Source organism: Phyllobates terribilis, unplaced genomic scaffold (genome assembly GCF_046119375.1).
Source record: "Phyllobates terribilis strain yellow unplaced genomic scaffold, ASM4611937v1 Scaffold_318__1_contigs__length_2195899, whole genome shotgun sequence".
Lineage (NCBI taxonomy): Eukaryota > Metazoa > Chordata > Amphibia > Anura > Dendrobatidae > Phyllobates > Phyllobates terribilis.
The window spans coordinates 889,039-913,298 of NW_027363078.1; the positions used below are offsets into that span (position 1 = coordinate 889,039).

A 24,260-nucleotide genomic window follows, 5' to 3' on the forward strand; every position below is an offset into this window, starting at 1 on the left:
CCATAGTAGAGGTCAGATATCTCCCAGGGGGACAGATTCCCATCAGACCTCTACTATGGCCATACAGGTAGGTAGAGAGTTACATTTCTATCACCTGTATGTCCATAGTAGAGGTCAGATATCTCCCAGGGGGGACAGATTCCCATCAGACCTCTACTATGGCCATACAGGTAGGTATAGAGTTACATTTCTATCACCTGTATGGCCCATAGTAGATGTCAGATATCTCCCAGGGGGGACAGACTCCCTTTAAAGAGATTGTCTGGGCAAATGTGTCTAGATTTTGTACACAACAGAATAAATCCTATTCACCTTCTGCCACCCTCCTGGATTCAGGACAGATTGATCTGTGGTCTGCGCCAGCATCAATGTTGTCACCGTTCTACCAGACACAAGACCACTGCAGTTTGTGATAGGCGGCAGCGGTCAGGTGATTTGAACTGTATGCATCACAAGCTGCAGCTTTCATGTGTCTGGTATAGCGTTGGCATCATTGATGCTAGTGCAAACCACAGGGCAGCCTGCAATGGATCCGGGAGGGGGACAGCAGGTAAGTATAATTTATTTGGTTATTTGTACAGAATCTGGTCTCTAGGTAATGAGCACCTTGTGTCCGGACAGCCCTGTTAATAAACCTATGAATACACCTCTTTCCAGCTCCTGGCATCTCTTGCATGGCATTCCCTGATGCTTCTGTGTACAATGGCTGCAGATCACTGGCCTCATGGTCTACAGCTGAACACCACCGACAAGCTGCAAAAAATGCATCTCCATCTGCGGCCCATGTGAAGAGAAGCATCGGAGACATGGCACAGGAGCTGCCGCCAGCTACAAGGTGGAGGATAGGGCGCTGCCTCTGTGCATCATTTTCATTATTTTGAACAACCCCATTAAAGGTTTTTTTTCTGTATCATATATTTTTAGGGTAATAGGACACAATTTTTAGCAAGAAAAAAATATTGTTTAAAAGTCTGGGTCTTATGGTTCCTGATCAAGGGGACCCAGCATTGTCAACCCCCCTTGTTCATTTCCTTAATGATTGGGCAGAGCTCATGAAGCGTTCTGCCTGATTATTTAGAGGACTTTCCAAATGTTAATATTTGCACAATTCTCTTCTGCCTGGCACTGATCTGTATGATCTGTATGGGGCTGCAGGAGAAGCTGAACTCCATATGTACAACGTACCTACCTTTCCATCATGGAGGAGCTTATAGCTGCAAATGCCTCTTCTATTTCCTGCCCCATAATCATCTGTATGATCAGAAGTGGCAGCTTAAAGCCATGTGTACTTTGGGTCTCATATTGTGTGGATGTATTTACTTGTGGGGACATCATACTGTTATGGGGACACTGGGGTCATCATACTGTGTGTGTATGGAGGGGTATCACACAATGTGTTAGATGCATTTTTGGAAGCATCATATTCTGTGGGGCCATAAAAGGGATATTGTAGTGAGTGAGAACAGTAAGGGGCTTCAATAGGAGCAAAATTACTCTGTATGTCCCTCTCCGTTTTTTTAATTTATGAGGTATGCCATTCTGTGACTCCTCCTATGCGCCGTGACCCGTCTATTCCACCAAGAGGGAAGGGGGGGCCAATTAGGACTTTTGCTATGGGGCCCCATGGTTTCTATGTACCTGCTGGATCGCCCTACATCTCCTCCTCATCTCGGTCTACTACCTACCCATTCTCTCCATAGTGCTGAACTGCCCTACATCTCCTTTCATCTCTGTCTACCACCCTACTCACGCCCTCCATTTTGCAACTGATACAAGACTAGCATCCTCCATAATCTGATCCTCACTCCTCCATCTCCAAAACTTCTCCAATCCTACGCCAGTGTTCAGGAATGCACTGCCCCAAATGATCCAACTAATACCTAGTCCCCGGATTTTTAACCATGATTTACAAAGACATCTATTTAGGCAGGACTATCGCCTCAACTCATTAACCCAATGTGACATGCGGAAGTAGTGCTGTTTCTTTAAAAGCATTCAGCAACTATTAGAGGTAACACAAGCACAGGAGACAGGAAGTTTAGTGCTCCAGAAGCATCCAGCAACTAGAGTGGTAAACACAGTCACAGGAGAAGGGGAGTGTTTTAGCAGAGCCCCAGGGGGATTATGGGGAAGTTAATTACTGTTTGGCTGGAGCTGAAGAGAAAGGTGATATGCGTGTTCTGTATCTCACAAACGCCCCTGCAAGTGAAAAGGATTCAAGTCAGGAGTGAAGCTAAGCACAGGTCAAGAAGAGTTCCTGAACTAACAGTAGAGAGTATTGTCAGTCAGAAAGATAAGGACTGAAAGAAATGGTGTCACAGGGATCATTTCCCTCAGCAAACCCCCCCCTCCTCCATCTCACTGTGCTGTAAAGAATGCTGTGTTCATTAATGTGACTTTGCATTAGAACTGTGCCGTCCTGTACTACAATGAAGACTGTGAACTGCTGTGCCGCTAAGGAAACTGTACTGTTTGTCACTTGGGCCTGTTGCTCATAAGACTTAACTTGCACTGGCTGTGCGGCTTCTTGCTAAATGCTACTGTTCTACGGTTTGAGGAATCTTGTCAAGTCTGTCTGGTCAGCAAGTGAAACAACCTACGTGTCTGTGCCTGAGGGTCAATACCCCTGTGTGTCTGAGAGAAGCTGCAGCACATGGTCTATGGTCAACCTGAGTAACAGTTCCCCCAGGATTCCAAAGAATTCATGTAACCTGTCTCGCGCCTATCCGAACCTAGCGGCGTGCGTGTAACACTAACTCTCTATTGTTCCTTTTTTCTAAATTTTACTCAGACTCTGCTCACTACAACTCATGTGTCTCCACATCCTCCATGCACTCAGTAGCACCTGTTAATGGTATTTATACTGGCTGATCACTAGATCATGCAGCTTTATACTGTATCATATACCTTATTTATTATAATGATGGCCATTCTTCATCTAGTTTCACCCCTATTGCCACAGATTGCAGAATGTGAGCAGCCGGACCCTCACTGCTCCTGTAACTGGTGGTCTATGTGTTACTGTGTGATGTCTTTATTCTCTGTACATGACGGCACGTTCTACCTATTGTGTCCTCCATCTCCTCATAGATTGTAGCCTGTGATCAGGACCCTCACTGCTCCTGTAACTGGTGGTCTATGTGTTACTGTGTGATGTCTTTATTCTCTGTACATGACGGCACGTTCTACCTATTGTGTCCTCCATCTCCTCATAGATTGTAGCTTGTGATCAGGACCCTCACTGCTCCTGTAACTGGTGATCTATGTGTTACTGTGTGATGTCTTTATTCTCTGTACATGACGGCACGTTCTACCTATTGTGTCCCCCATCTCCTCATAGATTGTAGCCTGTGATCAGGACCCTCACTGCCCCTGTAACTGGTGATCTATGTGTTACTGTGTGATGTCTTTATTCTCTGTACATGACGGCACGTTCTACCTATTGTGTCCTCCATCTCCTCATAGATTGTAGCCTGTGATCAGGACCCTCACTGCTCCTGTAACTGGTGGTCTATGTGTTACTGTGTGATGTCTTTATTCTCTGCACATGACGGCACGTTCTACCTATTGTGTCCCCCATCTCCTCATAGATTGTAGCTTGTGATCAGGACCCTCACTGCTCCTGTAACTGGTGGTCTATGTGTTACTGTGTGATGTCTTTATTCTCTGTACATGACGGCACGTTCTACCTATTGTGTCCCCCATCTCCTCATAGATTGTAGCCTGTGATCAGGACCCTCACTGCTCCTGTACCTGGTGGTCTATGTGTTACTGTGTGATGTCTTTATTCTCTGTACATGACGGCACGTTCTACCTATTGTGTCCTCCATCTCCTCATAGATTGTAGCCTGTGATCAGGACCCTCACTGCTCCTGTAACTGGTGGTCTATGTGTTACTGTGTGATGTCTTTATTCTCTGTACATGACGGCACGTTCTACCTATTGTGTCCTCCATCTCCTCATAGATTGTAGCCTGTGATCAGGACCCTCACTGCTCCTGTAACTGGTGGTCTATGTGTTACTGTGTGATGTCTTTATTCTCTGTACATGACGGCACGTTCTACCTATTGTGTCCTCCATCGCCTCATAGATTGTAGCCTGTGATCAGGACCCTCACTGCTCCTGTAACTGGTGGTCTGTATTACTGTGTGATGTCTTTATTCTCTGTACATGGCGGCACGTTCTACCTATTGTGTCCTCCATCTCCTCATAGATTGTAGCTTGTGATCAGGACCCTCATTGCCCCTGTAACTGGTGATCTATGTGTTACTGTGTGATGTCTTTATTCTCTGTACATGACGGCACGTTCTACCTATTGTGTCCTCCATCTCCTCATAGATTGTAGCCTGTGATCAGGACCCTCACTGCTCCTGTAACTGGTGGTCTATGTGTTACTGTGTGATGTCTTTATTCTCTGTACATGACGGCACGTTCTACCTATTGTGTCCATCTCCTCATAGATTGTAGCCTGTGATCAGGACCCTCACTGCTCCTGTAACTGGTGGTCTATGTGTTACTGTGTGATGTCTTTATTCTCTGTACATGACGGCACGTTCTACCTATTGTGTCCTCCATCTCCTCATAGATTGTAGCTTGTGATCAGGACCCTCACTGCCCCTGTAACTGGTGGTCTATGTGTTACTGTGTGATGTCTTTATTCTCTGTACATGACGGCACGTTCTACCTATTGTGTCCCCCATCTCCTCATAGATTGTAGCCTGTGATCAGGACCCTCACTGCTCCTGTAACTGGTGGTCTATGTGTTACTGTGTGATGTCTTTATTCTCTGTACATGACGGCACGTTCTACCTATTGTGTCCTCCATCTCCTCATAGATTGTAGCCTGTGATCAGGACCCTCACTGCTCCTGTAACTGGTGGTCTATGTGTTACTGTGTGATGTCTTTATTCTCTGTACATGACGGCACGTTCTACCTATTGTGTCCCCCATCTCCTCATAGATTGTAGCCTGTGATCAGGACCCTCACTGCCCCTGTAACTGGTGGTCTATGTGTTACTGTGTGATATCTTTATTCTCTGTACATGACGGCACGTTCTACCTATTGTGTCCTCCATCTCCTCATAGATTGTAGCTTGTGATCAGGACCCTCACTGCTCCTGTAACTGGTGGTCTATGTGTTACTGTGTGATGTCTTTATTCTCTGTACATGACGGCACGTTCTACCTATTGTGTCCTCCATCTCCTCATAGATTGTAGCTTGTGATCAGGACCCTCACTGCTCCTGTAACTGGTGATCTATGTGTTACTGTGTGATGTCTTTATTCTCTGTACATGATGGTGTAGCACCCCGAGGGCTCGGCTGCTACAGGGGTATTGCACCTCAAACCAGAGGTGTGGTATTCCACTCCCGGGTAAGGATGGAGTGTGGACTAGAACTCAGTTAGCTGCATGCACCACATACATCCCATTTCCGGGGGACAGATCAACGGTACTCCCACCAGATAGATGTGCAGGTACGACAGCGTCTGTCCCTGGCTGGAGTGGGAGGGGGGGAGGAATATCCCAGTGGTGCAGGAGCAGAGAGGGGAGGGACTCTGGGCATAGGAAGGAGCCCATTGGTGGCTAGTCACCTGGGCTCGGGTGTCAGAGGGAGTATAAAAGGTGGGCACCATGTTAGGAGTCAGTTCAGTCAGACAGAAGAAGAGGAGAAGAGTAGTGACAGGGAGCAGCAGCCCTGTCTGGGTGCTGCTCCTGAAGGGAGCAAGAGAGAGAAAGACAAGAGGAAAGGAACAAGGAAGGAATGGAACCTGGAGAAAGGCCCAGAGACATGAAGGAAGAGGGAACCCGAACACGCTAGGAGTCAGCGGGTGAAGGGTTGGCAGACCAGGGTACCGGATCCCAAACTGGTGGAGGCCACTTATCCTCAGCCAGGAACCGGAGGTCGTGGCCACGTCTTGGCGCGACCACTCACTACACTCACCACGAAGGCACGCCACATAGGGTCAGGGAAACCGGAGATAGGTTTCGCCACCAGAAGGCCCGAGGAAGCTGGACATGGGTGGGTCCCTAGTGGGGACGGCCAGAGAAAGGAACGGAGAAAGGAGTTCAAGGTCACACTCTGGAACTGCCTGGGGGTTGGTCGAGCCCCGTACCTGGTGGACGCAGCACGGCTCGGGTCGTCATCACCTGCAGGACTGACACTGATAACATCTGTGAGTAAAGCATTGAAAACTGCAATCAGTCTCTGTGTTCCATCGCACTACCAGCACTAAAGGTACCGGGACGCCCTTTCTATCACTCCCTTCACCCGCACCAGCTGCCCTGAGGCCATACCTCTCCCGTTGGGGGTTATACCACCATTGCTGCACACATACCACCGGCCTCAGCGGACTGTTCTGCAGCGGCGGCCTTGCGACCGCAAATCAACGGGTGGCGTAGTCGACACTTAAATAACATCTACAAAGACTGCCACACACTTAGTTTGACCACCCTGGGCACGGACCGGGTCCCCGCCACTCGGAGACTACTACCCCCATCGGATCCGGCTCCGGGTATTACCCCGCGCACACGTGCGCCGCACTACAGCACTGGCCCAGGGGGCGCGTCAATGGCACGTTCTACCTATTGTGTCCTCCATCTCCTCATAGATTGTATCCTGTGATCAGGACCCTCACTGCTTCTGTAACTGGTGGTCTTTGGGTTACTGTGTGATGTCTTTTTTCTCTGTACATGACGGCACGTTCTACCTATTGTGTCCCCTCCATCTCCTCATAGATTGTAGCCTGTGATCAGGACCCTCAGTGCTCCTGTAACTGGTGGTCTATGTGTTACTGTGTGATGTCTTTTTTCTCTGTACATGATGGCACGTTCTACCTATTGTGTCCCCCATCTCCTCATAGATTGTAGCCTGTGATCAGGACCCTCACTGCTCCTGTAACTGGTGGTCTATGTGTTACTGTGTGATGTCTTTATTCTCTGTACATGACGGCACGTTCTACCTTAGGGAACAAAACAAAATCGTGTAAACTGCGTGCTAGCAAATGCCAGAAGCCTGACAAACAAGATGGATGAACTGGAAGCAGAAATATCTACAGGTAACTATGACATAGTGGGAATAACCGAGACATGGTTAGATGAAAGCTATGACTGGGCAGTTAACTTACAGGGTTACAGTCTGTTTAGAAGGGATCGAAGAAGTCGGAAAGGGGGTGGAGTCTGTCTATATGTAAAGACGTGTCTAAAGCCTACAATACGGGAGGATGTATGGGAGGGACATGAGGAGGTCGAGTCCTTATGGGTGGAGATACATGGGGCAAAAAACAATAATAAAATTATCATAGGAGTCTGTTATAAACCACCAAATATAGCAGAAGCCACGGAAAGTCTATTAATGAGACAAATAGACGAAGTAGCAAAATATAACGAGGTGATTATTATGGGGGACTTCAACTACCCCGATATAGACTGGGAAACCGAAAGCTGTAGATCTCAGAAAGGAAACAGGTTTCTGTCAATTATCAAAGACAATTATTTGTCACAACTTGTGCAGGAACCAACTAGAGGGACGGCCCTTTTATACTTAATATTAACTAACAGGCCAGACAGAATAACTGAGGTGCAGGTCGGGGGGCACCTGGGAAATAGTGACCCCAACATTATACAATTCCACATGTGCTTCAGTAGGTGCCCAGCAAGGGAGTCACAAAAACACTGAACTTCAGCTAAGAGATGCCCTTCACCTTATAGACTGGGATAGTATCTTCAGTAATAGGAGCACGGATAGAAAATGGGCAATTTTCAAAACAGTCCTACATAGTCACTGTAGAAGGTCCATACCTTATGGGAATAAAAGGGCTAGGAATAGGAGGAAGCCAATGTGGCTAAATAAGGAAGTCAAGAGGGCAATGAAAAACAAAAAAAGGGCTTTCGGTAAACTTAAACAAGAAGGCAGCGAGGAAGCGCTAATATCTTATAGGGAAAAAAACAAAATCTGTAAGAAACAAATAAGAATAGCAAAAGAGGAGACAGAGAGACTAATTGCCAAGGAAAGTAAAACCAATCCCAAACTGTTCTGTAACTATATAAACAGTAAAAGGATTAAAACTGATGGAGTTGGCCCATTGAAAAATAACCTGGGTAAAATCATAGAGTGCGATGAGGGTAAAGCGAACCTACTCAATAGCTTCTTCTCCACTGTTCTCACAAAAGAAAACAATTTATCGGAGGAAATGCAGAGTGATAAAGTAAACCCTCCGCTAAATATCACCCACCTAACCCAGGAGGAAGTTCAGAAACGCCTAAATAATATCAAAATAGACAAGTCACCAGGCCCAGATGACATACACCCCCGGGTACTAAAAGAATTAAGTAATGTGATAGACAGGCCGCTGTATCTTATATTCAAGCACTCTTTATGGACAGGGACTGTCCCACTAGACTGGCGCCAAGCAAATGTGGTACCAATATTCAAGAAGGGGTCTAAAAGTGACCCTGGGAACTATAGAGCAGTCAGCTTAACGTCTGCTGTGGGTAAATTGTTTGAAGGATTTCTTAGAGATGCTATTGTAGAATATCTTAATGATAATAACTGTCTAACTCCATATCAACATGGATTCATGAGAGATCGCTCCTGATGGCCTTCTACGAGGAGGTGAGCTCACAGCTGGACCGGGGAGAGTCAGTGGATGTTGTAGACCTTGACTTCTCCAAAGCGTTTGATACCGTGCCACACAAAAGGTTGGTATATAAAATGAGAATGCTTGGTCTGGGGGATAATGTGTGCAAGTGGGTAAATAGCTGGCTGAGTGATAGAAAGCAGAGGGTGGTTATCAATGGAGTAAGCTCAGGGGGTGTCAGGGTTACTAGCGGGGTGCCTCAAGGGTCTGTCTTGGGCCCTATATTATTTAATATATTTATTAATGATCTAGTGGAAGGGTTGCATAGTAAAATAGCAATATTTGCAGATGATACTAAACTTTGTAAAGTAGTTAATACAGATGAGGATAGGGCACAGCTACAGGAGGATTTAGATAAATTGGGGAGTTGGGCCAAAAAATGGCAAATGGGGTTCAATGCCGATAAATGTAAGGTCATGCACATGGGAAAGAAAAACAGCAGTCACCCATACATATTAAATGGGAAACCGTTGGGGAAATCTGACATGGAGAAGGACCTGGGCGTCTTGGTTAATAGCAAATTAAATTGGAGTGCCCAGTGTCAGGCAGCAGCTGCGAAGGCAAATAGAGTCATGGCATGCATCAGAAGAGGAATAGGGGCATATGATGAGAACATTGTTCTTCCTCTGTATAAAGCGCTGGTAAGGCCGCACTTAGAATATTGTGCACAGTTCTGGGCTCCGGTGCTCAGGAAAGACATATTGGAGCTAGAGAGGGTACAAAGGAGGGCGACTAAGGTAATAAAGGGAATGGAGGGACTAGAATACCCAGAGAGGTTGTCAAAATTAGGCCTATTTACGTTGGAAAAGAGAAGGCTTAGGGGAGACCTCATAAACATGTATAAATACATCAGGGGGCAGTACAGAGATCTCTCCCATGACCTGTTTATACCAAGGATGGTGACAAAGACGAGGGGGCACACTATGCGTCTGGAGGAAAGGAGGTTCCTGCACCAGCATAGAAGGGGATTCTTTACGGTCAGAGCCGTGAGACTTTGGAACTCTCTGGGAGAGGAAGTGGTGATGTCCAACTCACTTAATGAGTTCAAGAGAGGCCTGGACTCCTTTCTTGAGAACAATAAAATTACATCTTATGCTTAGTGATAGTTAATTAATCCAGGGATTTAATCTGACTGCCAGATTGGTGTTGGGAAGTGAATTTTTCGGCAATGATGTAAATTGGCCTATACCGCATGGTTTTTTTTTGCCTTCCCCTGGATCAACGCTGCGGAATAGCTGCAGTGCACAAGAAATAGGCTGAACTGGATGGACGCTTGTCTTTTTTCAGCCTTATGAACTATGTAACTGTAACATACCTGGCGGCGTCCTTGCATGGTGGTCCATCTCCCACTGTGCAAGAGGGCGCACTTGATCTCCTGTCCAGAATGTCTCTCTGGCTTCCCTCCATGCTGTCTGTTTGTGTCTGTTTCTGCTGCTTGAGGGCGGCGCCCGATCACTTCCTGCCTTTTGTACCTGCTGTGGGTCACGCCCCTTGTGCGTCCTCAGCCTATTGCTGTCTGTCACCTGGTATATAGCTCAGCAGCTCCCTTCTATCCCTGCCTGAGCATAGTGTTTCCTTCAGTGTGTGCTTGCACTCTGAAGGTGCCAGGTCCCGTCTCTTGTCTCCTGCTTTTTGTATCAGTTCCCGTGTCTGAACTGAGTCCTGTATGTCTCCTGCTTTGCGGTATCAGCTCCCGTGTCTGAACTGAGTCCTGTATGTCTCCTGCTTTGCGGTATCAGCTCCCGTGTCTGAACTGAGTCCTGTATGTCTCCTGCTTTGCGGTATCAGCTCCCGTGTCTGAACTGAGTCCTTTCTGTGCTCTCTTGTCTGTCCTGTCTGAACACGCTCCTAGCCTGTTCCTCTCGCCTTCTAGTGGCCGATTTCCTAGACCCGCTCCTGTGTCTGGTCTGTCCTGTCTGAACACGCTCCTTGCCTGTTCGTTCCGCCTTCTAGTGGCCGATTACCTAGACCCGCTCCTGTGTCTGGTCTGTCCTGTCTGAACACGCTCCTTGCCTGTTCGTTCCGCCTCTCTGGGGGCCGTATTCCCAGACCCGCTCCTGTATCCCTCTGCAGTGTCGGTCTTCTCCGTACACTCAGTTCCAGTCTGAACTCTCTCCTGTCCTTTACCTGTTTTGCCTCTATGTCCGTTCCCTTCCTTTTTCTGCAGAGTCTGAACTCGTACCTAACTCCTGCTTGTTGTCTCTGCAAGTACTGTGTGAGTATCTGGCTCTGTCTTTCCCTTCCTGTCTGTTCCGTGTGAACAGAGCCCTGTCCTCCCTGCTCAGCCTTGTCTGCACTCTAGCTGTGCTTGCCTGTAACCCTCTGCCTGTATTGTTCCTGAGTCCCGGTGTGTACTGGGTCCTATCCCGCCTGTGTTCCTACCTGCTAGTGCCTCCCTGTCTGCACTCTAGCTGTGCTTGTCTTTACCCCCCTGCCTGCATACCCGCCTGCCTGCATACCAGTCGTGCCTGCCTATACCCACCAGTCTGTGTGCCAGCCTACCAGCCTGTTCCTGTATTCCCCTGTGTGGGTCAACAGCCGTGTCCGGGGTCTGTCCTGGAGTAGCACCTGGTCCCTCTGCTCGGTTCCTCCTTGGTGCACTGGCGTCGTATGCCGTCGTGCGACCCTGGTCGGATCGGGTGAATACCTAGTCACGCCCCTCCAGGCATTCACTCTCCGGCACGGTCCAGTGGAATCACTACCAATCACACGCACACGCCGCTTAGCCCGGGCGTGTGCATAACAGCATGCTCAGGCCATGGTTCCCGTTGAGCCCCACGGCCTTCGCTCTTTGAGAAGTTTTTCCAGCGAATACATGCATTAAAATAAAATAAATAAATTTTTTCCCCCCTTTAGCTGAGTTCCAGGCGAGTTACGCACCCGTCCAGATGGATCTATCAGCCCTCGTTCCTGCGGATCCGCCACGTTACTATGGGGATCCAAGACAGTGTCGTGCATTTGTGGAGCAATGCATGCTACACTTTAAGGCCTACCCTCTCTATTTTCCTTCCGATTGGGCTAAAGTGGCCTTTATGATTGACTACCTAGCGGGTGATGCCTTGAAATGGGTCACCCCCCTATGGGAAGCATGGGATCCTGTCATCCTTGACCTGCAGGCCTTCCTGGTGGCCTTTCGTATGGTCTTCGAGGACCCTAACTCTGAAGCCCCTGCTGAAGCTTCACTTCCCAATATCCCGGAGCAGCCCCGACGGGTAATGTGTGTGGGTAGCGCAATAGTCCTCCAGCCCAATGAGACTACTGCCCACCCAGAATCCTCACAGGGTGACTACGCTTTCCGGAATACTTCTCTCAACCTCAAGAGGCAGTCCAGACGTGCTAGACTTAGAGGCAAGCCGTCACGCCAGGGTCTGTCCTCCCTGAGACCTCCTGACCCCAACCTTGAAGTCCCTACTGAAGCTTCATCTCCCTGTATCCCGGAGAAACCCCAATGGGTAATGTGCGTGGGTAGTGCACCAGTTCTCCTGGCCGAAGAGACTTCTGCCCATCCAGACTCCACACAGGAGAACTTCCTGCACCCGGCATCAGATGCTTCTTTCTCTTTAACCGGTGTGCATGTCCAAGGATGCTCCGAAGCTGTGGTTACCTCAGAGTCTGTGCACCTCTACTACCTGGCGGAGGATCCCCTGTTGCCTCCTGAACCCTCCGGGATACCACTCGATGACAAATGGAGAGAGACTTCTCTACACCCGGTACTCAATACTTTGTCCGCTTCGTCCTGTGAGCCTGACAATGGGTACCCCAAAGTGGTAGTTACCTCCGAGTCTCTACACCCCTCCGACCAGGCGGAGGATCTCCAGTTGTCTCCTGAACCCTTCGGGGTGCTACCTGGTAGCGAAAGGACAGAGACTCTCCTATACTCTGTACCTGATACCTCGCTCGCTTCGTCCAGTGAGTCCAACCTAGTGTACTCCGAAGCAGAGGTTACTCCTGAGTCTCTACACCCCTCCGACCAGGCGGAGGACCTCCAGTTGTGTTCAGAATCCTTCGGGGTGCCACCTGGTGGTGAATGGACAGAGACTTTCCTATATCCTGGATCTGATACCTCGCTTGCTTCGTCCAGTGAGTCCGACCTAGTGTACTCTGAAGCAGAGGTTACCCGTGAGTCTCTACACCCCTCTGACCAGGCGGAGGACCGCCAGCTGTCTCCAGAACCCTTCGGGGTGCCACCTGGTGGTGAATGGACAGAGACTTTCCTATACTCGGTACCCGATACCTCGCCTGCTTCCTCCAGTGAGTCCGACCTAGTGTACTCTGAAGCAGTTGTTTTCTCTGAGCCTCTGCACTCTTCTGACCCGGCGGAGGACCTCCAGTTGTTTCCTGAATCCTCCGGGATACCACCAGATAACAAAGAGACAGTGACTTTTCCTCATTATGTACCTGATAACCCGTCTATTTCTTCCTGTGAGCTTGACAAGATGTACCTCGAAGCAGAGATTACCCTTAAGTCTCTGTCCCCCTCCAACCCAGTGAACGACTGGTCCTCGAATTCCCTGCGGAAGATTCTGGCAGGCCTGAAGAAGAGGGGGCGTAAGGGGGGAGGTACTGTAACATACCTGGCGGCGTCCTTGCATGGTGGTCCATCTCCCACTGTGCAAGAGGGCGCACTTGATCTCCTGTCCAGAATGTCTCTCTGGCTTCCCTCCATGCTGTCTGTTTGTGTCTGTTTCTGCTGCTTGAGGGCGGCGCCCGATCACTTCCTGCCTTTTGTACCTGCTGTGGGTCACGCCCCTTGTGCGTCCTCAGCCTATTGCTGTCTGTCACCTGGTATATAGCTCAGCAGCTCCCTTCTATCCCTGCCTGAGCATAGTGTTTCCTTCAGTGTGTGCTTGCACTCTGAAGGTGCCAGGTCCCGTCTCTTGTCTCCTGCTTTTTGTATCAGTTCCCGTGTCTGAACTGAGTCCTGTATGTCTCCTGCTTTGCGGTATCAGCTCCCGTGTCTGAACTGAGTCCTGTATGTCTCCTGCTTTGCGGTATCAGCTCCCGTGTCTGAACTGAGTCCTGTATGTCTCCTGCTTTGCGGTATCAGCTCCCGTGTCTGAACTGAGTCCTTTCTGTGCTCTCTTGTCTGTCCTGTCTGAACACGCTCCTAGCCTGTTCCTCTCGCCTTCTAGTGGCCGATTTCCTAGACCCGCTCCTGTGTCTGGTCTGTCCTGTCTGAACACGCTCCTTGCCTGTTCGTTCCGCCTTCTAGTGGCCGATTACCTAGACCCGCTCCTGTGTCTGGTCTGTCCTGTCTGAACACGCTCCTTGCCTGTTCGTTCCGCCTCTCTGGGGGCCGTATTCCCAGACCCGCTCCTGTATCCCTCTGCAGTGTCGGTCTTCTCCGTACACTCAGTTCCAGTCTGAACTCTCTCCTGTCCTTTACCTGTTTTGCCTCTATGTCCGTTCCCTTCCTTTTTCTGCAGAGTCTGAACTCGTACCTAACTCCTGCTTGTTGTCTCTGCAAGTACTGTGTGAGTATCTGGCTCTGTCTTTCCCTTCCTGTCTGTTCCGTGTGAACAGAGCCCTGTCCTCCCTGCTCAGCCTTGTCTGCACACTAGCTGTGCTTGCCTGTAACCCTCTGCCTGTATTGTTCCTGAGTCCCGGTGTGTACTGGGTCCTATCCCGCCTGTGTTCCTACCTGCTAGTGCCTCCCTGTCTGCACTCTAGCTGTGCTTGTCTTTACCCCCCTGCCTGCATACCCGCCTGCCTGCATACCAGTCGTGCCTGCCTATACCCACCAGTCTGTGTGCCAGCCTACCAGCCTGTTCCTGTATTCCCCTGTGTGGGTCAACAGCCGTGTCCGGGGTCTGTCCTGGAGTAGCACCTGGTCCCTCTGCTCGGTTCCTCCTTGGTGCACTGGCGTCGTATGCCGTCGTGCGACCCTGGTCGGATCGGGTGAATACCTAGTCACGCCCCTCCAGGCATTCACTCTCCGGCACGGTCCAGTGGAATCACTACCAATCACACGCACACGCCGCTTAGCCCGGGCGTGTGCATAACAGTAACTATGTAACCTATTGTGTCCTCCATCTCCTCATAGATTGTAGCTTGTGATCAGGACCCTCACTGCTCCTGTAACTGGTGGTCTATGTGTTACTGTGTGATGTCTTTATTCTCTGTACATGACGGCACGTTCTACCTATTGTGTCCTCCATCTCCTCATAGATTGTAGCTTGTGATCAGGACCCTCACTGCTCCTGTAACTGGTGGTCTATGTGTTACTGTGTGATGTCTTTATTCTCTGTACATGACGGCACGTTCTACCTATTGTGTCCTCCATCTCCTCATAGATTGTACCTGTGATCAGGACCCTCACTGCCCCTGTAACTGGAGTGTCTATGTGTTACTGTGTGATGTCTTTATTCTCTGTACATGACGGCACGTTCTACCTATTGTGTCCCCCATCTCTTCATAGATTGTAGCCTGTGATCAGGACCCTCACTGCTCCTGTAACTGGTGGTCTATGTGTTACTGTGTGATGTCTTTATTCTCTGTACATGACGGCACGTTCTACCTATTGTGTCCCCTCCATCTCCTCATAGATTGTAGCTTGTGATGAGGACCCTCACTGCCCCTGTAACTGGTGGTCTATGTGTTACTGTGTGATGTCTTTATTCTCTGTACACGACGGCACGTTCTACCTATTGTGTCCCCCATCTCCTCATAGATTGTAGCCTGTGATCAGGACCCTCACTGCTCCTGTAACTGGTGGTCTATGTGTTACTGTGTGATGTCTTTATTCTCTGTGCATGACGGCACGTTCTACCTATTGTGTCCTCCATCTCCTCATAGATTGTAGCCTGTGATCAGGACCCTCACTGCTCCTATAACTGGTGATCTATGTGTTAGTCGGTGGTGTTTTATTGTCTGTATTATATGTCAACAACTAATTTTATTTCTATAGTGCCAATTTATTCCGCAGCTCGTTACAATTATTATTATGGGATGCAAACCCCTAACTCATGTGGTGGAAGCGCAGCCCAACCCCCAGAAAAAAATGTTTGGTTCCCCAGTTATGTGTATGTGAACTCATCCAACATGTATGGGAACCAAGCCAATGTGTACATGAACCCAGCCAGTATGTATGGAAGCCCCCAGCCAACAGATATGGGGACCTAGCCGCCATCATGTATGGAAGCCCCGAGCCAATAGATAAGGGAACCTAGCCATCATGTATGGAAGACTCCAGCCAACAGATATGGGGACCTAGCCATAATGTATGCAAGCTCCCAGCCAACAGAAATGGTGACCTAGCCATCATGTATGGAAGCCCCCAGCCAACAGATAAGGGAACCTAGCCATCATGTATGGAAGACTCCAGCCAACAGAAATGGTGACCTAGCCATCATGTATGGAAGCCCCCAGCCAATAGATGAGGGGACCTAGCCAGCATGTATGCAAGCTCCCAGCCAACAGAAATGGTGACCTAGCCTTCATGTATGGAAGCCCCCAGCCAACAGAAATGGTGACCTAGCCATCATGTATGGAAGCCCTAAGCCAACAGATAAGGGGACCTAGCCATCATGTATGGAAGCTCCCAGCCAACAGATAAAGGGACCTAGCCATCATGTATGGAAGACTCCAGCCAACAGATAAGGGGACTTAGCCATCATGTATGGAAGTCCCCAGCCAACAGATAAAGGGACCTAGCCATCATGTATGGAAGACTCCAGCCAACAGATAAGGGGACCTATCCATCATGTATGGAAGCCCCCAGCCAACAGATAAGGGGACCTATCCATCATGTATGGAAGCCCCCAGCCAACAGATAAGGGGACCTAGCCATCATGTATGGAAGCTCCCAGCCAACAGATAAAGGGACCTAGCCATCATGTATGGAAGACTCCAGCCAACAGATAAGGGGCATAGCCATCATGTATGGAAGCTCCCAGCCAACAGATATTGGGACCTAGCCATAATGTATGGAAGCTCTCAGCCAAAAGATAAGGAGACCTAGACATAATGTATGGAAGCCCCCAGCCAACAGAAATGGGGACCTAGGCATCATGTATGGAAGACTCCAACCAACAGAAAAGGGGAACTAGCCATCATGTATGGAAGCTCCCAGCCAACAGATAAAGAAACCAAGCCATCGAGTATGGAAGCCCCATCTCAAAATGTATGCGAACCCCAGGAAAACATGTATGGGAGCCCAGCCAATGTGTATAGGAAACAAGCCATTGTGTATAGGAGCCCAGCTAACAGGTGTGAGCCCAGCCATCATGTTACGTCTCAGAGGGCAGGTTCCCCTGCTGTCTCCTGTACAGTGAATGGAGTAGTTCTGTCCGCAGTAGATTCATCTGAACGTTCCCTGCTGTTCTCTGACATCTGTGCATTGATTAACATGACATTTACCTAAATGCGGAGGAAACATGACCCTATGAAAGTTCTTCTGGGCTGATTGCAGAACACCAAGGTGTGATCTCAGGTGTAATAATGTCCTGTGTAATGGATGTGACTGATCACTCACCTGCTGTTTCTGGAGTAAGAGGAGAATGATCTCCTCCTGGAGGTGACAGCCTTATATACCAGTGATCTGTAGGTGGTGACAATTACACTCCCAGGAAGACGTGCGATTCTCTGCACTCCCAGAAATAGGAGTAATGCTCTGCACCCAGTCTACACTGATACAAGAGCTATGTACTTCCTTGTGATCTAGGGATGAATGCTCTGCACTGGCAGTAATAGGAGTAATGCTCTGCACTGGCAGTAATAGGAGTAATGCTCTGCACTGACAGTAATGGGAGTAATGCTCTGCACTGGTAGTAATAAGAGCGATGCTCTGCACTGGCAGTAATAGGAGTAACGCTCTGCACTGGTAGTAATAACAGAGATGCTCTGTACTGGCAGTATTAGGAGTAATGCTCTGCACTGGCAGTAATAGGAGTAATGCTCTGCACTGGCAGTAATAGGAGTAATGCTCTGCACTGGCAGTAATGGGAGTAATGCTCTGCACTGGCAGTAATGGGAGTAATACTCTGCACTGGCAGTAATAAGAGCGATGCTCTGCACTGGCAGTAATAGGAGCGATGCTCTGCACTCCCAGAAATAGGAGTAATGCTCTGCACCCAGTCTACACTGTGATACAAGAGCTGCAGTATGTGCTTCTGTGGCGCCCCTGAGGGTTCAGTCGCCACAGAGGTATTGCACCTCACCCAGAGGTGTGGCATCTCCTTCTCTCAGGTAAGGATGGGGTACTGCCCGGGACCCCAACACCTGCATCCAACACTACACTGCTCCAGGCCGGCTGGAAGGGCATTTGTAGCACCCCAAGGGTTTGGCCGCTACAGGGGTATTGCACCTCAACCAGAGGTGTGGTATTCCACTCCCAGGTAAGGATGGAGTATGGACCAGGGCTCAGTTAGCTGCATATGACTCGCCCCCTGGGCCGTGGGGCACGCGGATCCGGGCGATAGGGAGACGGTGGGGGTAGTAGTGGTGGCAGCCCGGTCCCGCGGCTCAGGGTGGTCAGGCCATTGGTAGTCTGCTACGTACTTCAGATAATGTCCGACTACGCCACCCGTGGATTGCTGTTATTAGGAACCGCCGCTGCGAGGCAGTCCGCTGGGGCTGATGACGTGTGCAGCTGAGATGGTGTGACTCCCCACGGGAAGAGTGCGGCCCCAGGGCAGTGCAGTGGATGGTGGGAGTGATGGTAGTGAGAGTCCCAGTGCTGATAGTGCTGGAGGCGCGAAAGAGCACACAGACAACGTACTGCAGTCCAACGTCTTTTACTCACAGTTCAGGTAGTCCAGGTCACTTGTGCACAGATAGTGACCGCCCGAGCCGTGCTGCGTCCACCAGGTGTGGGGCTCGGTCAACTCCCAAGCAGTTCAGGAGCATGGCACAGGACCCCCTTTAATCCTTTCTCTGGCCTGCCTCACCAGTGGCCCACTTTTGTCCAGCTGCCGCGGACTTGTGCGGTTAAACGTGGGCCCCGTCCTCCGCTGTCCTATATGGTGCCTTCCTAGCAGGTTTGATGAGTTGTCGCACCAATAGATGATCACGACGACCGGTCTTTGGCTGAGGGTTGTTTCTCCTCCACCAACTTGGGATCCGGTACCCTTAATCTGCCTGACCCGGCACCCTGGATTCTCGTGGGTTCTTAGGGTCCCTTCCACCTTCTTGTTCCTGAGCCCTTCTGTTTCTCTGTCTTTCCTCCTTTGCAGTTCCTGTTCTGTTTCTGTTCCTTTCTGTTCCTTTCTCTTGGAGCTGAGATGAGCCAGAATCTCAGCTCCCCTTCACCTCCTCCTCGGCCTCTCCCTAGGCCCTCCTGGAGTAGAGCTCCTACAGAGCCTCTACTCCCTGTCTTCTCCTCTGGCTGAACAGACCCAGAACTAAGATGGTGCCCACCTTTTATACCTCCTTCTAGCCATGAGCCCAGGTGACCAGCAACCAATGGGCTCCTACCTACGCTCAGAAACCGCCCCCTATCTGCCCCTACAGCACTGGGTGTTCCACCCCTCCCTCCCCACTCCAGCAGGGACATGGTCGGTCGTGCCTGCACTTATGTCTAGTGGGAGCACCGTTGAGCTGTCCCTGAGAAATGGGGTGTGTGTGCTGCATGCAGCTAACTGAGGCCTGGTCCATACTCCATCCTTACCCGGGAGTGGAATATCACACCTCTGGCAGAGGTGCAATACCCCTGTAGCGGCCGAGCCCTCGGGGCGCTACACATACACCACACACACCCCATTTCTGGGGGACAGCTCTACGGTGCTCCCATTTATATATATATATATATATGCAGGCGCATCTGACCATGTCACTGGCTGGAGTGGGGAGAGAACCCAGTGATGTAGGAGCAGAAGGGGATGGTTTCTGGAGCATAGGAAGGAGCTCATTGGTTACAGGTCACCTGAGCTCACACTCAGAGGGGAGGTATAAAAGGTGGGCACCATCTTAGTTCCAGGAGAGAGAAAAGAGGTTCAGTGGAGAAGTGGCAGGGAGCAGAGGCTCTGTAGAAGCTCTGCTCAGAGGCAGGCCTAGAGAAAAGGCCGGGGCCAGAGAGGAGGAAGGAAGGAGAAGTAGGCCTAGAGAAGAGGCCGAAGAAGGGGGAGAAGAAGGAACAGGAAAGGAGGAGAAGAGACAGAGAAGCAGAAGGGCTCAGAAACAAGAAGGAAGAAGGGACCCTAAGAACCCACGAGATAACGGGTGAAGGGTCAGGCAGAATAAGGGTACCGGATCCCAAGTTGGTGGAGGTAAATCATCCCTCAGCCAAGAACCGGAGGTCGTGATCATTTATTGGTGCAACCCCCCGCCAAACCTGCTAGGAAGGCACCATATAGGATAGCGGGAAACGGGGCCCACGTTTGCCCGCATAGATCCACGGCAGCCGGACAGAAGTTTGGTCACTGGTGGGGCATGAGCCAGCGAAAGGACAGAAGGGAGTCCTGTGCCATACTCTTGAATTGCCTGGGGGTTGACCGAGCCCCTCACCTGGTGGACGCAGCACAACTTGGGCAGTCATTACCTGTACAGAAGTAGCTTGGAATATACGAACTGTGAGTAAAAGACCCTGGACTGCAACACGTTGTCTTTGTGTTTCTTACCGCGACAGCACTAACGGTATTGGGACGCCCCGCACCACAACCCCCACCATCTACGCTCACTGCCCTGAGGCTACACTCCTCCCGTGGGGAGTTATACTATTCTCTGCTGCACCCACAATACCAGCCTCAGCGGTCTGCCCTGCAGCGGCGGTTCACCCTGACCACAATCCACGGGTGGCGTAGTCGGACATTGCAAACCATATAAAAAGACTTCCACAATTTGGTCTGACCACCCTGAGCCACGGGACCGGGTCGCCACTACTACTCCCAGCATTGCCCTGAAGCCCGGTCCCGAGTGCCCCAAGGCCCAGGGGGCGAGTCACATTATGTACTGCTTTCTGCTGGCCCCGTTCCTGGCTGGAGTGGGGAGAACCAAAGTGAGGGGGAACCATGTAGTGGGTGTGGGTGGAGGACGCAGCCCAGGGGAGCACTTGAAGAGACATATATATATATATATATATATATATTATAGGGAAGCCATCTTTTTAGGGAGTTGAGCGGAGAGAGAGAGTGTGAGGACGTAGGGAGCGGAGACTCTTCAGGAGCTCTGCTCTGGAGGCAGGCTCGGCCTGTCATGCCCAAGATTGAGAGAGGAGAGGGAGCAAGGGAGGAAGGCTCCAGGAAGGGATCCCAGGGGGTACGGTGAGTGCAGGACGGCACCCGTACGCCCCGAATCTGCCAGGCGGTAGAGGGATCAGGCCGCAAGAAGGGAACCGGTCCCTGGACTAGCCGAGTTACTTTAAGTCTCAGCTAGAAAACCGGAGGCTTCTGCACTTTCAGGGTGCAGTTGCCACATCCGCACCTAAGCCGCCGAGAAAGGGCACCAAGTAGATCCGGGAACTTCAAGTTGCCCAGAGGAATCTCAGGGTACCCGACCGGGACTTTGTATGGCGAGGGGCAGGAGGGAAAGACCCAGCGCGGGAAGTCAGATAAGAAAGGAACATACAGAGAGGGGTCCCGTTAAGTGCTCTTGAGATACTTGAGGGAGTGCTGAACCCCTGCCTGGTAAACGCAGCGCGACGTACCTGTACAGGCAACCTGAGGAACTTGATAACTGTGAGTAAACTCAGATGACTGCACCCCACTGTTTCTGTCAGTTATTGCTGCTACGTTATCGCTCCTGCACTACGACGCCCAGCATCACCATCTGCACCTACACTGCCCTGGAGCTGTGCTCTGTCTGTGGAGAGCCGCACCAACCCAGCTGCCCTAACATCTGCTCCAGAGGTCTGCAGCAGCGCCGGTACCCATTACCGGTAACCACAGGTGGCGTCACGAGACAAAAACTATTATTCGTCCTTCAAGCAACAAACCACTTTTAAAGAGTGACCCCAGGGTACGGGCCCGGGAGCCGACTGCCGTGACATCCCAAGAAGGTAAAGGCCCGGGTACCGAGTTTCCCCCATATCCCACGGGGCGAGTCACTTCCTTGTTTACTGAGCTCGGCACTGGCAGCAATAGGTGCGATCAGGGCCGGCTCCAGGTTTTAATGGACCCTGGGCGAGAAAGTCTCAGTGGCCCCTTTAACACATACACGATTCATGATGCATGGATACCGCAGAGAAATATAGCTATAAAAACAGAAAAAACTGATGGCACTTCCAATACAAGAAATAGGTGTGAACAGGTGCTTATTAGGAGCAGCTACCTCCATATATGACTAACAAACAAAGCAGCACACTGTAACGCTTAGTATATAATTATGAAGTATGAGATATGAATAGCATTACTGCTGTGGAAAATAGAAATAAATGAGAAATCTTAGCGCATAGGCAGACGGATGCCCCTTAGAGAGGAGTTCACATTGGTAGGGTCTTGACATCGAGAAACGCATTATCGCGGCTATCAGGTACACATGAATTGGCCAATTTATGCGCTAAGATTTCTCATTTATTTCTATATTCTTCAGCAGTAATGCTATTCATATTTCATAATTATATACCAAGCGTTACAGAGAAATATAGCTATAGTCAGAGTCGGACTGGCCTGGCGGGGTACCAGTAATATGCCCGGTGGGCCCCGGCACCCGCCGCCCCAGATACGAAGGGTAAAAAAACAAAAATAAATTTTTTTTAGGGACATTGGCCATTTATAAGCGCGGGAGGCATGCACGCCGACCTGTCCCACCAGGATGCCCATTGTCACTACCCGGCGCACCCAGGTAAGTGCTGGGGCCCCAGGGGAAAGGCACGCTATTGAGTCGGGGGAGGGAGAGCCCCCTTCTGGGAGGGATAGCCCCCACCCCTCCTCCTTAAGTACATACCTCTCCTCGTTCCCCGCAGCTCCAGTGACATCACCTTCTTCTGGTTCTGACTTCTCAGGGCAGAGGGCGAGGTGACGTCACTACAGCCCTCTGTTCTGAGCACTGCAGAGTCAGAAGACGCTGAGTACACCGGACCTACAGGGAACGGGAGAGGTGAGTATTGGATTTTTTTTTAATGTATACAGCTGCATGGGGGCCCATATACTGTATGGAACAGGTGGTTTTAAATGCATCAGGATCTGTCTTTCCCACACATAAGCAGACGGAGGTCTCTTAGAGAGGTATTCACATTGGTAGATCCTGACATCGAGAAACGCCTTACCGCGGCTGTCAGGTACACATGAATTGGCCAATTTATGCGCTAAGATTTCTCATGCTATTCATATTTCATACATCTATATACTCAGTGTTACAGTGTGCTACTTTATTTGTTCATTATATATGGAGGTAGCTGCTCTTAGTAAGCACCTGTTCACACCTAGTTTTTGTAGTGGAAGTGCCGTCATTTTCTTTGTTACTAGATTTAGCGTTGACAGAGCACTCCACCCCCACCCCCATGCCGCAGGTGGTTTTAAATGCATCAGGATCTGTCTTTCCCACACATAAGCAGACGGAGGTCTCTTAGAGAGGTATTCACATTGGTAGGTCCTGACATCGAGAAACGCCTTACCGCGGCTGTCAGGTACACATGAATTGGCCAATTTATGCGCTAAGATTTCTCATTTATTTACAGCAGTAATGCTATTCATTTTCCATACTTCATATTTCATGCGCTAAAAAAATTGTTCAAAAAATTTTTCATTTATTTCTATTTTTTACAGCAGTTATGCTATTCATATTTCACATCTATATACTCAGTGTTACAGTGTGCTACTTTATTTGTTCATTCTTCATATATTGTATGGAGCATCATGGGGGCCCATATACTGTATGGAGCATCATGGGGGCCAATATACTGTATGGAGCATCATGGGGGCCAATATAATGTATGGAGCATCATGGGGGCCAATATACTGTATGGAGCAGCATTGGGTCAATATACTGTATGGAGCAGCATGGGACCAATATACTGCATGGGGCCAATATACTGCATGGAGCAGCATGGGGCCAATATACTGCATGGAGCAGCATGGGGCCAATATACTGCATGGAGCAGCATGGGGCCAATATACTGCATGGAGCAGCATGGGGCCAATATACTGCATGGAGCAGCATGGGGCCAATATACTGCATGGAGCAGCATGGGGCCAATATACTGCATGGAGCAGCATGGGGCCAATATACTGCATGGAGCAGCATGGGGCCAATATACTGCATGGAGCAGCATGGGGCCAATATACTGCATGGAGCAGCATGGGGCCAATATACTGCATGGAGCAGCATGGGGCCAATATACTGCATGGAGCAGCATGGGGCCAATATACTGCATGGAGCAGCATGGGGCCCCATATACTGTATGGAGCATCATGGGGGCCAATATACTGTATGGAGCATCATGGGGGCCAATATACTGTATGGAGCATCATGGGGGCCAATATACTGTATGGAGCATCATGGGGGCCAATATACTGTATGGAGCAGCATGGGGGCCAATATACTGTATGGAGCATCATGGGGGTCAATATACTGTAGGGAGCATCATGGGGGCCAATATACTGTATGGAGCATCATGGGGCCAATATACTGTATGGAACAGCATGGGGCCAATATACTGTATGGAACAGCATGGGGCCAATATACTGTATGAAGCAGCATGGGGCCAATAGACTGTATGGAGCAGCATTACAAGGAGCCAATATACTATGT

General features: G+C 49.9%; 1 protein-coding gene across 1 annotated transcript in view; it reads right to left on the minus strand.

The window, feature by feature from the left end:
• The window catches only part of LOC141221118 (resistin-like beta), a 46,551-nt gene extending 29,396 nt beyond the window's left edge, over positions 1–17,155 (minus strand). Inside the window, exons 1-2 of the mRNA XM_073666456.1 lie at positions 17,110–17,155; positions 2,142–2,199 (exon numbers count right to left, since the gene is read on the minus strand). The gene's annotated coding sequence lies outside the window, so the exon portion shown is untranslated. The remainder of the gene's footprint in view (positions 1–2,141; positions 2,200–17,109) is intronic.
• Between the last annotated feature and the right edge of the window lie 7,105 nt (positions 17,156–24,260).